This window comes from Narcine bancroftii, chromosome 3 (assembly GCF_036971445.1).
Source record: "Narcine bancroftii isolate sNarBan1 chromosome 3, sNarBan1.hap1, whole genome shotgun sequence".
Taxonomy (NCBI): Eukaryota; Metazoa; Chordata; class Chondrichthyes; order Torpediniformes; family Narcinidae; genus Narcine; species Narcine bancroftii.
The window spans coordinates 369784171-369801309 of NC_091471.1; the positions used below are offsets into that span (position 1 = coordinate 369784171).

At 40.4% G+C, this 17139-nt stretch overlaps 1 long non-coding RNA gene across 3 annotated transcripts in view; it reads left to right on the top strand.

Moving 5' to 3' along the window:
* Nucleotides 1-16306, top strand: part of LOC138759597 (uncharacterized) — a 114090-nt gene extending 97784 nt beyond the window's left edge. For all 3 annotated transcript variants that reach the window (XR_011354987.1, XR_011354985.1, XR_011354986.1), the window contains one exon: nt 15997-16306. This is a non-coding gene — a long non-coding RNA (uncharacterized lncRNA). The remainder of the gene's footprint in view (nt 1-15996) is intronic.
* The last annotated feature ends 833 nt before the right edge of the window (nt 16307-17139 follow it).

The following is a 17139-nucleotide window of genomic DNA, read 5'->3' on the forward strand; positions in this document are numbered from 1 at the left end:
CGCTCCATCAATGAGTCCAAAAGACTGAAGTTGAGCAAGCTGATAGGCTTTTATTTGCTATAGAACAAAGGCACATCCATGCTGCTTGACTGGTCTGTACTATAGAGGGGGCTGTGGAACAGTCACCTTTATTCAGGAGCCTGTGGGAGGGGGCACAGGTACTGTCGGCCAATGGGTGTGCTCAAGCAGATAAATATAGACATACAGTGGCGTAACACACAGGTCTCACAGCATCCATAGGAGGCATAACCAATGTTTCAGGCCTGAGCCCTTTGATATATGTGTCCTTGCCTCCAATGGACACTGCAGGACCTGCTGAGTTTCTCCAGCAATTTTGTGCATTTATTACTCTCATGACGTCTGCAGACTTTGCTGTTTCACTCTGTTAACTGGAAAGCACGCATGACAAGATCCTGATTCAGGTGTTCCATTGGCCTTGAAACCATCAGACCTTTTCCTGTGTAATTCGTTTCCCATGTCATTGGGATCTTCACAGGTTTGCATCTTTCAAGCCATCACTGAAGCTTGGCTGCCATGAATGCACAAATTTACTCCGCTATCCCGTCCTGAACACTTCTGAGGTTACTTGGGTGAATTTGTAGTGGTTGTCAATTTCAGGCTCCGGTTTAAGATTGCTTTGTGGAACTGTGACACCAGGGACACATGCTGGAGACAAATCTTCAATAACCTTCAGACCTTTAATTTGCCTAGCAGTAAATAAGAAGGACATTTCTGACAGAATTATTACTCTGTGTAAAACATAATGGGCCAGGATTTTTTGCCAGTATCCTACTGTGTTGAGGAAAGGACAAGTTTATCTTTTATGGGTCTCTAGTGTCAACATGTTGACAAAGCCCATTATTATCCTTACCACAGTGGAATGGTGTGATGGCAGGGCCTTGCGTGTATTAATCTAGGTGTATGTACTATAACATGGGATATAGAACCATTCCTGTTGTCAAAATATCTCTGAGATCCAGCTCAACTGGTTTAGCTTACTGTCGAACTTGTCAAGAATAATAATGCTTCAAAATAGCTTTGAGATTCAGAAACATGATAAGTCCATTAAAAAAATCAATCAAGCAAATAAATGCTATTTTAAAATGTAGTAAATCTGAAAGTAAAGTAAATAAATCCAGTCAAAAAGTCCTGAAAACAGCAAGATACATTTGACAAGCAAGATACATCTATTCAGTCAAAGAATATATGCATCGCATTATTCGGTTACCAATGGTCTTCAAACAAATTAATGGAATTGCTATGTGCAGACAAGGTCTAACGTGGCACTGGTTTAGTCAATATATTCTCTAATGTAAATCCAAAATTTCAGACATTCATCTTCTGCTCAAAGCATCTTCTTAGACATGACCAACTTTTAATTGTTTCAATACGAAAGCAGTAAAAATTCAAAAATGCAAGATATTGTTGGACATCAAATTAGAAATACAAGATGAAAACAGTTGGTGCATTTATAATTCATCATGGATGCAGAAGAATGGTTTTAATGTCTGGATTCTTTGTATCACTTCAACAAAATTTGTTGGGAAAGCAAATGCATAAGATTCACCTTGAATCGATCATTTGGATACAGAATTAGCTGGCTCATAAATGGCGTTGGGTTGTAGTGGAAGGGTGTTATTCTGACTGGAGGCCCACAACCAGTGGTGTTGGGTTTTCCGTGCCCTCCATAATGTTTGTGATATACAGTTTAGAGAAAGAAGGTGGGTGAGTTAACAAGTTTGCAGACGATATAAAGATTGGTAAAGTTGTGGGCAGTGTAGATAGAAAGAATCTAGCAGGATATTCTTATCATATCTAATTAACACCTCGTCTTGGTCTGGACTCCTACCCCAGCCGGCACTATCTCCATTCTGAGAGTTCCTGTTTTTTTGTTTATTCTTTGCTTATTTCTTGAAGAAGGGCTCAGGCCCAAAATGTCAGTAATACATCTTTATCTCCTATGGACGTTGCAAGACCAGCTGTCGTCCTCCAGCATTTCTGTCTGTGTTTACTAAAATCACAGTGTTTGTAGAATTTTGTGTTTCCCACAGCAGGGCATTGAGCAGTTGCAGTTATGGGTAAAGAAATGTCAGCCAGAATTCAATCTGGACAAGTGTGGTATGTGGCACTTTGGGAGGCTAAATGTAATGGGAAAGTATAGCTGGACTCTTCAAAGCATTGATGTGCAGAGGGATTCATCTCCAGAACTCCTTGAAAGTGGCCATACAAATAGATAGGGTAGTAAAGAAGGCGTCAGGTATTTTTGCCTTCATTGGGCAGGGCAATGAATACTAAAGTAAGTACGTCACGGTACAGTTAGATCCAGTAAAACTTGGATTAGGCCACACGCAAAATACTGGTCTCCCCATTATGGGAAAGATGTGGAGGCTTTGGCAGAGGTTTACTAGGATGTTGGTTGATTTCAAGGACATAAATTATGGCAGGAAGTTGAACAATTTTGGGTTATTTTCTCTGGAGTGTAGGAGAGTGAGGGCCGCTTGATAGAGGTGTATAAAGTCATGAGAGGCGTAGATAGGATAGATGGTCAGAATCTTTTTCCCAGGGCCAAAGCATCCCACACTAGAGGACATATGTTTAAGGTTAAGTGGAGGAGGTTAAGGAAGATGTGTGGGGAAAGTATTGTACATAGAGAGTGGTAGGTGCCTGGAATGGGCTTCCAGGAGAAGTGGTACAATAAGAGAGTTTTAGCTAAACACATGAACATGAAGGGATGGAGGATATCTATCAGGTGCAAGCAGCAGAGTTTAACTTTGATCTGGACATCATGTTCAGCACAGACATATGGGCCGAAGGACCTGTTCCTGTTCTGAACAGTTCTGTAGTCTATAAAGTGGAGCAGCTGAAAGAGTTGGTGTTTCTCAGTTTCCATGACCTGGGTTCAGTGACCTGGCCGTTGGAGCAGTCTGTATGGACACTGCACATTCTTTCCATGATGGTGTCAGCCAACTTCCTCCCACTTCCCATAGACATGTGGACCGGCAGGTTAATTAACAACTGTAAATTGCCCTGAGTGTAGGGGAGTGGCGGATTCTGGCAATGTGGAGAGAATAAAAATGAGATTTATGCAAACAAGTGTTTGATGACTGTCATGGACACATCAGGCCAAAGGGGCTGTTTCCACGCTGCACGATTCTATGAGTTGACATGTGCAAACACACTTAACTTCCACTCTGTAGCAGAGTGCATTATGGCTTCCTTTTTTAGTAAAATCCCTATTACCCGGCATTTAAGCCACCAGAAGCCTCAAGTAACCAGCAAAAGAAATTGTGGAAAATAAAGAGGTAAAACATCGGAAAGTTTAAAATTGGCACCCTCTTGCAGTTAGTTCACCAATCCTGCAGCAAGCAACCAGCAAATTCACTTATTCAGCACCTGCCAATCCCCATAGGTGCTGGATATTGTGGGCTTTACCGTATTTCTACTGAACTAGTTTTCCCAATGGTCATTGCAGTTATTAACCTGCATTCTCAAGGGCATTTTTTAAAACCTGCCAAATTATTTTAAAGAAAGCAATGAAATTTGAAGTAAAATATGAAAGTCTGGTTGAAGTGAAGACACAGTTCTGGAGCAATCAGCAGACCAAACGGTAGAAGTACATAAGCCCTTCATCAAGGTGTGGAAAAATGTCAGCAGACATTTGAGCTGAATTGACTTTATTGTTTAAGTTTCAGTTTGCACAACAATGCGATGACTCAGTATTCATCTGATTCATGGCAAAGAATAAGACATTTTCCCATCTTAATGTACTCAAAATAAATCAGGATTACCTTAGGTTAAACTGAAAATACTGACACAGTTTAGACAAATAATTAAACCCTAGCACTGTGGATCATAATTCATCAACAAGCTGTGTCCAGTTAGAGAGACTGGTTATTTTTAACATTAGGAAAGTAGGAAAAATAGGTTTAACCAAAAAAGGAAGGATAACTAATCACTGGGGAGCCATTAAATAAGTCTACACAAATATCACAATACAACAGCACCCAACTCATTCCAGGTGAATGTATCAGCTTTTAAATCTGACAGGTTAAGGATAATCTGACTCCATTCTGCATCACAGCCTGAGTGACACAATGTAAACGGCTGAATTATGACATTCAATACAGAATTTCACAAAATTGGTATTGCCAAGAAACAATAGTCTGCACAAAGATTACATATCAAGGAGTGTCAACTTATTGCAAAGACTAATTGTTCATCCATTTCAGCCTTTCCAGATTCTTGAGGGTTTTTCATAGTATTGTATTCATATTGCAGCAGAACATCTGTCCAAAATCTACCCTGAATCATAAACTTGGTACAGTGAAAATGAATCTGGCCCACAGTGAGTAAACTGCCTACAACTGAACTCAAGGACTTTTAAATTCTAATATTTCAGGAATGTTTCTCATCTTGCAAGATAGGATGTATAGAGGGTAGATTAAAACAAGACAGTTACGGTGATACAGGCAGTCAGAGGCACACAGTCATTCTGTATAGTCCCACTGAGGGCACAACACCATTATTTTTGTAATTTTGAATTTATTATTTTGGACCCTGGTGCAAAATTGATCATCTGGTCTGAGGCTCAGAACCTCATAATGGGTTCCTCATTTTCCAATATTAGCAAACATCCTATTGTTAATAATGACCAAGCAAACAGATGCTTTTTGTTTTAACTTAGACATAAGCACGGTAACAGGCACCTCTGGCCCACAAGCCCAGCCGTCCAATTGCACACAATTGTGCTACAACCCCAGGTATGTTTTGAAGGGTGGGAGGAAACTGGAGTACCTGGGTGGAACATACAAACAGCGTGGATTCAAACCCCCACCAGTTGCGCTAACCACTTCATGTCCTAAAAACAAGAAAGTTCCTCAGATGAAGCTGGAGCAGGAACATAGATAATATAACAAATAGTCAGAGGGTGATAAACTTTGCAATATTTCCTTAGGCAGGACAAGTCAATGGGAATATTTCAAAAGCAGTTGAATGTCAGCCAGATTCAGAAGCACGAGTGAAGGCCATAAATTCTCTTCACATCTCATTGCACAGTCCCAAATGATTTGAATATGCAAAAATTAATTTCAGTAAATCTTATGCTGTTGCATCTATTGAGTCAAAGACCTGAATCTGTCCTATCCATTCCTTGGGAGAGGGAAAGGAATAGCTAAATTTCTGGTGAAGACTAGCTTGTTATTGTCTGGAACCACATTATTTTTAAGGTCCTCCTAAGGTAAGGTGGACACCAGTATGGCCCCTGGCTGCATTTTCAAATCTGACAATATATTTTCTTTAATACCCTGACAAGCAGATTTTTCCCGTTGCTCTGATTTCCGAGTCTTGAAGCTGTTCAAACAAAACCCATTTCATTTTAACTGATACAATTATATTTTGTCATAAATCATATCTCCTGTCACATGGCAAATTAGCAACACAGTTCAGTGCTTTATATCGTGTTTCAGATTCAACCAAGTTCTGATGTTAATTGACTTGAATGGTAGAAAATCTGCTGTTATCGAAGTTCCTGTTCCATCTCTAGCTGAAGCAGCTTTCAGGCACGGTTTCCATTTTACAGCTGGTTGCAGACTCTATCCCAAGTAAACACTACTTACCCATCCCGTGTTGAGGTGCAGTGGTGACCACAGTAGAAATCTGAACGAATGAGGATCTCGCCGTAGCAACTGCAGAATTTCAAATTCAGCTAAAAATCAATTTTAAAAAAATCTACCAACTTTAGTTACGATGGCCATGAAATGTTTTTAAAATCCATCTGTTTCGCTCATGCCCTGCAGGGAAAAACATTTAGCTTCTTTATCTGGTTTTACACTCGTGATTCCTGACCTCTAACAAAATGGTAGATGTGTAATGGGCCTGTGAAATGGCTGGCCAATTTATTCAGTTGTACTGGAATGTGCTGGTCCACCAAGCATCAAGTTTGGTGCTGAACTCAGCAACTGCAAACGCAGTGCAACTTGCAAAGTCCTTTTGACAAACAGTTCCAGTCTAGACAAGTACAAGCCTGATAAATCTGGACTGAGTCACAGCGTACAGATGGCAGGCCTTTGTCACAATCATAACGTGCATCCTGCCTCACCGTGAGCTGGGTCAGATCCTTCATCAACTCCAGAACTCCCTGACCAACAGCGTTGAGAAAGTATCTTAACCGACAGCACTGCAGTGGTTCAGAAATGTCTCTAAGATCCAGCACTAAATGCAGGCCTTGTTAAAAATGCCTAATTCCTGAAATAGTGATAGATTTAATGGATTTGGTATGGTACTCTCAAATAATTGAGCTTTCTCTTGTGTGTTTCCTTTTTGAATGTGTACCTTATTTTCTCTCTTTTTAAAAAGGAAATCTGGCATTGCTTTTTAATAAGGATCGACTTTACAAGTGGAAAAAGTAAAACTCAAAAATATGTTTTCAGTGTCTGTTAAGAAAAATTAATTCAGTCAGAACATTAAAGTGATCTCCCACCAAGAAAAGTAGTGGAAGGTGGATTCCAACACAATGTCCAGCAAACATCACCCCTGATCTCCAACACCTATAGGAATTAGTAGTTGCCGGATAAGTGAATTTTCCAGTTACCTGAGATTGTGTGTTGCATAATTGGCGAACTGCCCACTAAGTGGCACCGATTTTAAACTTCTGTATTTTTTACCCATTTATTTTCTGCGATTTTTTTTTTCTGGTTGCTTGAATTTTGGATAACAGGGTTTTACTGTATATCAATTATCTTTCATTGTTACTGGATTTCAAGTTTCCATCTTGATCTTAATCTTGATGTGGAGTTGATTGTTTCTGTGCTTGTTTCTTGACCTTGAAATCAGTCTCTCCACTGGATTGGGACAACCCACGTTTTAGCCAAAAAAAAACATTCACCATGTCATTTGGACTTCCAACTTCATTTGTGCACAGAGCATATGTGGCTTGTTTGCTCTCTACTGCACTTTATATTGTTTACTCAACAATGGATATATACACAAAGGAAATTCTGTTTGAACTTTGGAATAAAAATAGAAACTGCTGGAAATACACAGGAAGAACTGCTCGGACTTTAATCCTTTTTGCAAAACAGTTTAAAAAATGAAACAAATCAAAAGACATAAAACTATCAGATCTCCTAGATACAATAAAATACAAATGTTACATTGAGTCTAACACCGACAGAATACTCACACATTTCTGAATGCTGCTTACCAGTTTCAATCTCACTCACCAATTAGCTCCACAATTGATGCCATTTATGGCATTTGGAACCCTTGTTTCAACATATTTCAATACTACACAGATTGATTTCTGGGGAATGTTGCAGGTTACACAAGGTGAATAAAATCTACTCAATGGAAAGAGCTTCACACAAAATCATGGACTGCCACATTTTGAACTGAGCTGTTTTATCATCCATTTAAATGGAAATTGCACATTATTGGTGACAGCTTCAGATTCAGCATTAACAGAGAATAGTTTGCAAGCATGTCCACCTTTGTCTCTTGAGCAGAATCTGGGTGGGTGATAATTTCCATCAACATGATTCATTGATCTTATCTTTAAAAATAACATTGGTCCTTTTTCCTACTTTCTGATAGTTGAATGGCTCATAAAAAATTAAGTACATTTTTATGCACTTGAACTTCTGCAATATTACTTGTGAAATTGTCACAAATAAATTATTAAAGTGTCTCTTAACTTTATTGAAGCATTTTAAGATAATTAACATTTAACGATCTTACAAAGAAAGTTGAAGAAAATCTTTGTTCTCAGGATTGCTTGATTTTTTCAGATGTTTTCTTACGCTCAAATTGTTGGGCACGAAACTGTCCATGAACCAGCTTAGGTGAGCAATTCCTTCGACAATTTTTTTCCTAATTGGTAGTGCAAAATAATCCTTGGAATGCTGCGCAGTGGCTCACCACCACCACCACACCGGAAAATAAATCTAGCACAAAATATGAACACTTTTGGTGTCCAATGAATCAGTTTTGAATAATGTACAGTTAAGTCACTGGAAATACCATTTAAACTTAGAATTAATTACCAGCTTAATCAGTAGATAGTAGTTAATTCTGCAGTGTGTGTTCTATAGGAAGGGTTTAGATTTTTTTGGTAGGAATATATAGGTCAGCACAACATCGAGGGCCGATGGGCCTGTACTGTGCTGTAATGTTCTATGATTATGTGGACAAAATAAAGCTTCTAAAAACAGTATGCTATTTGACACCCTTGACCCGAAAGGATTTTTATAGTCTTAAACCTCCCTTCTTAAGAGAATAGCAAATGTGCTTTGTTAGAGCAAATCCCCATGGTGATTGATTTGTGTCCTGGGGATGAGGCCAGTTTTGTGTGCGGGCTGTCTTCCACCCAAAACAGTGGATGTCAATTTAGGAAGGAATATAACATAACCCAAGTTTGAAATTCCTTGCTTTTTTTAATTGTTTTCTCCAATTTTAGCTAAATTGGTCTGGAAAATGTGTGCCATCTGATTGAAACTGAGTCCAACACTTATCGCTATATTGTGTTTATATACAAACCCCATAACAAAAAAATCACATCTTGAGAAGTTTCTAAGGAAGCAAAAGTTATGAGGTAGCCAGTAAAGCTTGAGCCTAATGTTGAACTGTGATATCAATGCTAACGTGACAGCAGTGAGTCATTCTGTTTAATTCAAATCATCTTCTTTGGCTTGGCTTCGCGGACGAAGATTTATGGAGGGGGTAAAAGTCCACGTCAGCTGCAGGCTCGTTTGTGGCTGACAAGTCCGATGCGGGACAGGCAGACACGGTTGCAGCGGTTGCAGGGGAAAATTGGTTGGTTGGGGTTGGGTGTTGGGTTTTTCCTCCTTTGCCTTTTGTCAGTGAGGTGGGCTCTGCGGTCTTCTTCAAAGGAGGTTGTTGCCCACCAAACTGTGAGGCGCCAAGATGCACGGTTTGAGGCGAGATCAGCCCACTGGCGGTGGTCATTGGGGCAGGCACCAAGAGTTTTCTTTAGGCAGTCCTTGTACCTTTTCTTTGGTGCACCTCTGTCACGGTGGCCAGTGGAGAGCTCGCCATATAACACGATCTTGGGAAGGCGATGGTCCTCCATTCTGGAGACGTGACCCACCCAGCGCAGCTGGATCTTCAGCAGCGTGGACTCGATGCTGTCGACCTCTGCCATCTCGAGTACTTCGACGTTAGGGATGAAAGCGCTCCAATGGATGTTGAGGATGGAGCGGAGACAACGCTGGTGGAAGCGTTCTAGGAGCCGTAGGTGATGCCGGTAGAGGACCCATGATTCGGAGCCGAACAGGAGTGTGGGTATGACAACGGCTCTGTATACGCTTATCTTTGTGAGGTTTTTCAGTTGGTTGTTTTTCCAGACTCTTTTGTGTAGTCTTCCAAAGGCGCTATTTGCCTTGGCGAGTCTGTTGTCTATCTCATTGTCGATCCTTGCATCTGATGAAATGGTGCAGCCGAGATAGGTAAACTGGTTGACCGTTTTGAGTTTTGTGTGCCCGATGGAGATGTGGGGGGGCTGGTAGTCATGGTGGGGAGCTGGCTGATGGAGGACCTCAGTTTTCTTCAGGCTGACTTCCAGGCCAAACATTTTGGCAGTTTTCATACTGTTAGCAGAAAATGCCAAGCTTCTCTCACTGGCACTTTGTAGTTTGTGAAGGGTGTGCTGGAATGGTTAATGGTGATTTTAAAAAAAGGTTTTAAAAGAGTTTTTAGTTTGCCCAGATCCAGTTATAACTGGACAATGAAGATTTTGTTTCTTGAACACTTTTGGGTGTATTTTGGACTACTGATCATAAAAAAAATCACCTTCAATATTTTCAATTATGTACCAATTTTTATATGTAACCTATTTTTGTGATTGCCTGTCATATTTTAATCATGCTTCAAGCACACAAAGCCATGAAGTGCAGCATGTAATTGAAAATTAATTTTCTGCTTTCACATTTGGACTTCCTCCCTGCTGATCTTGGTGCAGTCAGTGACAAACATGGTGAAAGGTTTCACCAGGTCATTGTGACCAGGCCAAAGTGGTATTAAGGCAACTGGAATCCATCAATACTGGCCGACTATTTAATTCTACTGCTTTTGAATGACTGATCAAAGCCATGAGTCAAGGTCCACTGCCTGGGAACAGTTGCTTTTTGTTGGACAGCAGCCAGACCCCAGTTCATCTGGACCTGCAAAACGCCAACAAGTAAATGACGCCATGTCAGCACGAAGGGTAATAGTAATCGAACAGTAATGCTTCTCCACTCTGGTGCCTTGATGGGGTTTTTGTGTCACAATGCAAACATAATATCACACAGGACAAGCATATACACCTATTTCAAAAGGAATTATGAGAGGAAGAAACTCGTCCTTTTCAGATAAAGCTCTCTTTCATGTGATGTGATGTCCAGATGTCATACTCAGATTTGCAATCCGTCAATCAACTGACTGACTTCTTGAAATGTGAACCAGAGGAAAATGAACAACAATTGCACTTTGCATTCTTGTACATTTTCCACTTGTCGAGCAGGTGGCCACGTCTTCCATTGCCTTTGGGCTACTGCTGTGGGCTGCTCACTGGAGATCGAAGTGAGGGGCCTCTCCAATTAAATCTGTGATGATTTCTTTCTTGTAATTAATTCATCCCACAGTTTGGCCCACCTGGGTAATGAATTATACCACACCACTGATGTTTCCAAAATTGGCTGGCATAATTTAAAGTGCATTCATAGTTGTTTTTAGTGTCATGTGGAATGGTGGCAGCCTAGCAGCTACTCCACAGGGTGCCTGTCACAGACAACATGGTGGAACCTCACTGGGCACAATGAACACTGTGTGCCAATTGCAGGGCCACAATGCAAAGGAGGTTTCGGTGCCTGAATAAATAGAGGCCAAAAGAGCTGAGCAGTGTGCTCAGGCTCACACCTTCCTTCCTGTCCTTGGCGCATTTCCAGGATGTCCCTAGTTTTCCAGTTTTATCTGGTTTTAGTTCAATGACCTGATGTTCAAGAATCAGCAGTGGATTTTAACCACTTCCTGGCCCTAATAGCACCTATGGCAAGCACTGAAATTGTGCCGCTGTAGAACCCGAAGATAGTCATATCCAACGTGGTGTTGGATACATTGAGATTTTGGAAAGTAATCTACACTAAAAAACACTACAGTCATTTCAATGAAAGAACCCTCTGCCTAAGTCAAAGACAGGCTTTTGCCGAATGAAAACAGCGAGCGGTGTTCCCTGGGCCAGAGCAGAGTGGCCAAAGCTAAAGGTGTTGAGTGGGTGTCACGATCCCTCTTACCTTTGATGGAAAGGCAACTCTCGGCACCGAGCGCTCGGTGGGAGAGGAGCTGGAAAATGCCGAAGCCCACGCTCAAACACATCCTTCAGTGCCCACCCTCCTCAGCTTTGGCTCCAACAGGGGACAGAGGAAGGTTCAGAATCAGGCATCGGGAGCTCCTGTGTTGACTTGGGGAGAGTTCAGAGTTGCATGTCAGAAACTCCAGTATAAGCGGAGGGGAGGGTTTGGAGTCAGGAGCTGCAATGACCAGAGCTCCTGGCGCCCGACTCCAAACCCTCCTCTCAGCCTACAACCACACGCGCACACTGAGCAAAGGTGGTAAACAAAGTGGAGAAGCACATAGCTCCCTAAGGACTGCGGAGAACGGTGCCATCCCCGCCCACAGTGGAGGCACCCCACTCTGGGATGCAGCTGTGACCCAATTCCAATGGCACAGTGATACCTTGTTCCAGGTTCAAGCTGTTGATGAGTAGCAGTCTCCATGATGTTGTCTATGAAAGCAACGAATGGCATCCCCCAGGCCAGAACGGAGTGGCCAAAGTTCAAGGTGATGAGTGGGTGTCACCATCCCCATGATGTTTATTCACAAGGCAACAGTTGCTACTGATCTCTTTTCATGTCATTGACTACGAGATGTAACTGCCCCCACCCCCCACCACGTCTTCTTTCATTAGATGCTTGTCGTGACCTCCGCGCAGATGCCAGCACTTCATTGGCCTATTGGGCGATCAATCAAATAAAAAATGAATGCCCTTACCTTCTGGGCCCCTAAGCTTCAGCCGACTCAGTCTAATGGGTAATCCGCCACTGGTAAGAATCCTCTCTGGAATGACAGTCAAGTGTTTTTGATGAGACAGATGGATGAATGCCTATTGCAGATAGAAATTGTAAATTAATTCCTGTGTCCTTGTTTCTCAGGAGGTACATTGACATAACCAGTCTGTGGACGTTATCAGCACAAAATTCAAAATTCAGATTTATTGTCAAAGTATGTACATGATTATCATGTAAAACCCTAACATTCATTTTTCCTGTGGGTGAGGCAGTCGTTCCCAAATTTTTGAGCTGTTGGCTCTTTGGTTCCCAGGCCACATTGCTAGTGCCCCCCTTCTCCCCCACACACATACAATGAACACACACCCCTTTCTTGGTATTAGGTCTACCACAAATTTTGAACAACAACTAATCTAACTCTATACAGAAGCATATACATTTCACAAATAAAACTTTTGGTAAACCAATTTATTTAGCGATATGAAAGGGTAAATTTGCATCTCAACTATAACTACATTGTCTTTGGGCCATCAGGTGCTCCATGGGTGGTGGGGGGTTGGTCAGAGCAAGGATCAGCCATTGGGAGCTTGATGGGTGGGTGGCCAGAGCGAGGATCTGTGATTGGCCCAAAGAGGGGAGTCAGGTGATTTACACATAATTTAAATGTACATTACACCTTGTAGATCATTTGAAATTCTTACAAGCCTTGGCCCTTGCAGATGTGAATGTGGAGTGTGTCCTGTCCAGAGCATGTCATCAAGAAACAAACATTCACCACCCCCTTGGATCTTTCCGCTGCTCCCAGTAGGGGTGGGGGTGGCGGCAGCACCCACTTTGGGAATCACTGCCTTAGACTCTGATGGCAGCGAGCGCTGGGGGTTGGGAGGGCAGTAAGCATTGATCCCCTTGTTCTTGTTGAGCATTATGTCTGGCTCATCTCACTGCCAATGTAAACATGGAACTTGCTGTTTTTTTGTCAAGATACTGATAATCTTGGGACTGAATAGCATGTGCTTATTCTCAGCTAACAAGAATGTGTTCAATTGACGTCAAGGAAACTGAATTTTGGAATCAACAAACAGAACACATATGTTCTCTCTTCAATTTGTGGATTGGGGATAAATTTCACTTCTCTGATATTCACCGGTGGCTTCGGTACAGATTTCACAATTTAATAATGGTTACTGGCGGTAACATATATGAATCTGCTTGTTCAAAAATTGCATATAACATAGATCTGAACGGCCAAGCGGAGGGTCCCTCTTGTGTCACGCTGTTTATTTGTGGTCCTCCAGGAGACAGCAGAGTCCTCTCTCTGATCTGTGGAGGAGGTGCCATCTGCTCTGCCATATGGAGGTCCTGGGCAAAGAATGAGCCTGTACAAATTTAGGTGGTGGGTGTATTTTCATTGGAGCAGAAAGAGCTGATATGATTCATTTAGAAGTTTTTGGAATAATATATTTTGATATATTATAATTAAAGTCTGTTTTCTCTGTTTGGGAGTTAGTGGCAATGAATCACCAATTTGGAATAGTTACTAGGAGAGAACGTTTAGGAGAACGTTCCTTCTACAAAGAGAAATCTGATGCAAAGGAAATTTCCATTCAAAGAGAAAATAAATGCATATTTAAAGCAGAAGTAAATAGGAGAAGGGCAGTAATGGCAGTTTTGCATTATTTTAACAAAGGCTCATGCAGATATATCAAGATGAATAATTTTCTCGTGTGCTGCAATTAAAACTATCCCCATTCCCTATTCATTAAGAGGAACAGTCCTATTTTACACACTTCTTTTGCTTAGTCGAAGCAAGATTGTCTTAAGAAATGGGGTATAGGGTCAGATTGCAAATATCAGGACTAAACAGCAATAAAAACTGGGCACACTATGATTGGTGCCTTGTGTTCACCTCAGCTAGGAATGCTAAAGTCACCTACCTTTTGCAGTTCCCTGTATTCTCCCAGCCATCCTGCTGCACTTTGCTCAGACAGCAAGTCGTCAATGGGTCTGAAACAGAACAAACTTCAGACCCATTTGATTGCCTTTTCTCTAAACTGGGCTGTCAGATCATTTCCATTGTTTATAATGATCATATGAATAATGGAAAAAATGTTAAAAAGACATTCGATATGTAAATTCTTGAAAGCATTAATTAAATATGGTAAGAAAGAAAACCACTGTTCACTCCCACTTTCCATGCAGGTCGGTACCCTCATTCAAGTGAAAGGGACTGCTCTAGACTGTTCTGGCAGGCACAAAACATGAGGGGTCATATACAAAGTGTATTCCGTGTCTGGTGGTGCATCCAGTGGTAGAGCAAGAATGGAAGAGCACCTCTATCCGACCTCCAGTGCATTTTGTTCTAAGATGGAAGATGGAAATGTGTTGGGTGCCCAGCAGAGCTGCTCAGAACAGAACTGATTTCCTCTTCTTCATTGTCCAAAACAACTCTCAAAACAAAATATAAATAAATAAACTTTTTGCAAATAATTCACAGAAGGCAAACATTCTGAGAACAACAAAATGTGCCCATAGTCCAATGAATATCGTTACAGCCTTATCTGAAGGTACTGAGGTTTCTCACGATGGAGAAACATATTTCTCAGCCTATTTTGTATTTGAACCTTTCAGTTTTATTCATGTACCTTGCACGCTCTGCCATATTGGTGATCTTGTCTCCATTTTTCTGTGCCTTTGGATTATTGTCGACATGGTCAATGGCCTCCTATATATTAAGGAAACAGGAATAAATACTATGAACTAAGATTAGATGACATGACACCGATCGGCTCAGATTGCAGTCACAATTTTGAACTACTACGGTTTTGGAGCTCCAGATTTTAGGATTATATCCACATGGAATGACTTTAAACTGACCTAAGCATAATTGACCTGCATAGTTGTAGAATATCTGAAATGGGATAATAAAAGATAACTTTTATTATGGACCAGGATTTTCAATGTCCTATTTGTCAGGTCTCTTTGAATGCAGACCACTGAAACTGTGACGTGATCCCAGCCAACAGGACTTTTGGGATCATTGTGAATCTATCTTAATAAGGTTCAAGGAGAGGGGGCTGATGGAGATGAAAATGTTTTAGAATTAAATGAGAAAGACTGGAATAAGAGAGAGGAAAAGTTAAACAAGGAAAAGTAAAATAATACTTTGAAATTTAAGTTTTTAAAGGGTCTAGACTAGTGGTTTTCCCCCACTCACAAACCACCTTAAGTATGTCATAGGTGTTTTGTGATTAGTAGGGGAATACTTAAGGTGGTCTGTGAGTGGGGTAAAAAGATAGAGTGTGACTGGTCTCAACACAATTTATTTTCTGCTGGAATAAAATATCAAATTCCAATTGGTCCCTTTCACAGAAGTTCCAGCAAATCAAATGCAAGTTGTTTAGATGTTGGAGAGACCCAGCAGATCAGGCAGCATTCATGGAGGAAAGACCACCAACATTTCTGGCCAGTTAATCAAGAAAACCTGTGGATGCTGGGGTCAAATGCAATACACGAATGTGCTGTAGAAACTCAGCAGGTCACTCAGCACCCATACTAAGTAAAGAGTGACCAATGTTTCCAGCCTGAGCCCTTCGTCGGGAAATGTCTACCCTGAACATTTTTAAAAGTATATTTTTATTGAGTTCAATATAATAATCTCATTGCATTGACATAACAGAAGGAAATATCAAAATGTATACATAATATATAGCTGGCAAAAATGCTCTAATTAACAGTTTCCCATTTTTGTTAATTAATGTTATTAAGATTAAAAATGAAAATCACATGAATTACTTTATAAGCAATCTGCTCATAACTTGGTAAAATATCAATTAATATTGTAGCCTAAGACCAAACTCCAAATAATGAATTTATATTACAAAACAAAGAAACAAAAAGAGAAAAACTAACACTGATCTAACCCCTCTCTCTGATCAAGGTGACTTATTGAATAATCAAAGAAAAAAAGAGAGCAACGAAACTGGATCAGGACTGACGGAACTGGATTGGGTCACTACCTCCAGGAGCCAGATCGGACATTGCCGGAGCAGCCCAACAACCTAAAACCGCCAACGTGAGAATATTCTATGAATGGAGCCCATGTCTTTTCAAACTGCCCATGAGCTGGTGAGAGTTCATCCTTCAACTTCTTTAAAACCCCTTGTCTGGTTATCAACATGCTAAAACCTTCTCAAGATACTGGCAAAGATAGAGTCAGATTATGAATAAAGCTAAACGAGGCAATTAAAGGGTACGGATCTATTTTAGTCTTAAAAATCTTTGTCTTAAAAGTCTTAAAGATTGAAAAATGTTTCCCCCAAATCTTCCTAATTTGGGATATTCCCAAAACATGTGGATTAGTGAGGCCTCTAAAATATTACACCTTTCACACATGGATCAATAGCTGCATAAAAATGAGATAATTTATGTTCAGACAGATGTATTCTGTGTCCCCTTTAAATTGTAATAAACAATGTCTGGCACAAAATGATGAATCATTACTCAGACTAAGAATGGATGCCAGTCCTTGTCCAAAAAAGTTATATTAAAATCCCATTTCCAATCATTTTTAATCTTGACCATTGAGTTTCATCTTAAATCCAATAAATTATAAATACGTGATATTAACCCACTGTGAAGAAGCTGCAAATCAAAAAAATATATCAAGAATAATTGAGTCTGTGATTTGAGGAAAATCTTGTAGCTTAGACTGGACAAAATGTCTAAAAGGCAAATATTTTTAAAAATGTCTATTGGAAAGCTTAAATTTAACTGACAATTGTTCAAAAGAAGCAAAATTATTTTAATACCTGATCTATACCATTCCTTCAAAAATATAATGGTAAAGTGGAACCTAAAAGTGCCAACAGTGATGTTTTCCTTGAAAAATGCAATTCCATTTCTATCTAAATCAGGCGACTAATTAGTGGATCAAATTTTAATAGCAAAAATAAACTACATATATTAATTGCCCAATAATAAAATGAAAAGTTTGGCAGTGAAATTTATCCATTCCTTACCATTTTCTGAAGATGGGTTTTATTTATTCACGGTTGTTTCCCCTGCCATATACAAGAAGAAA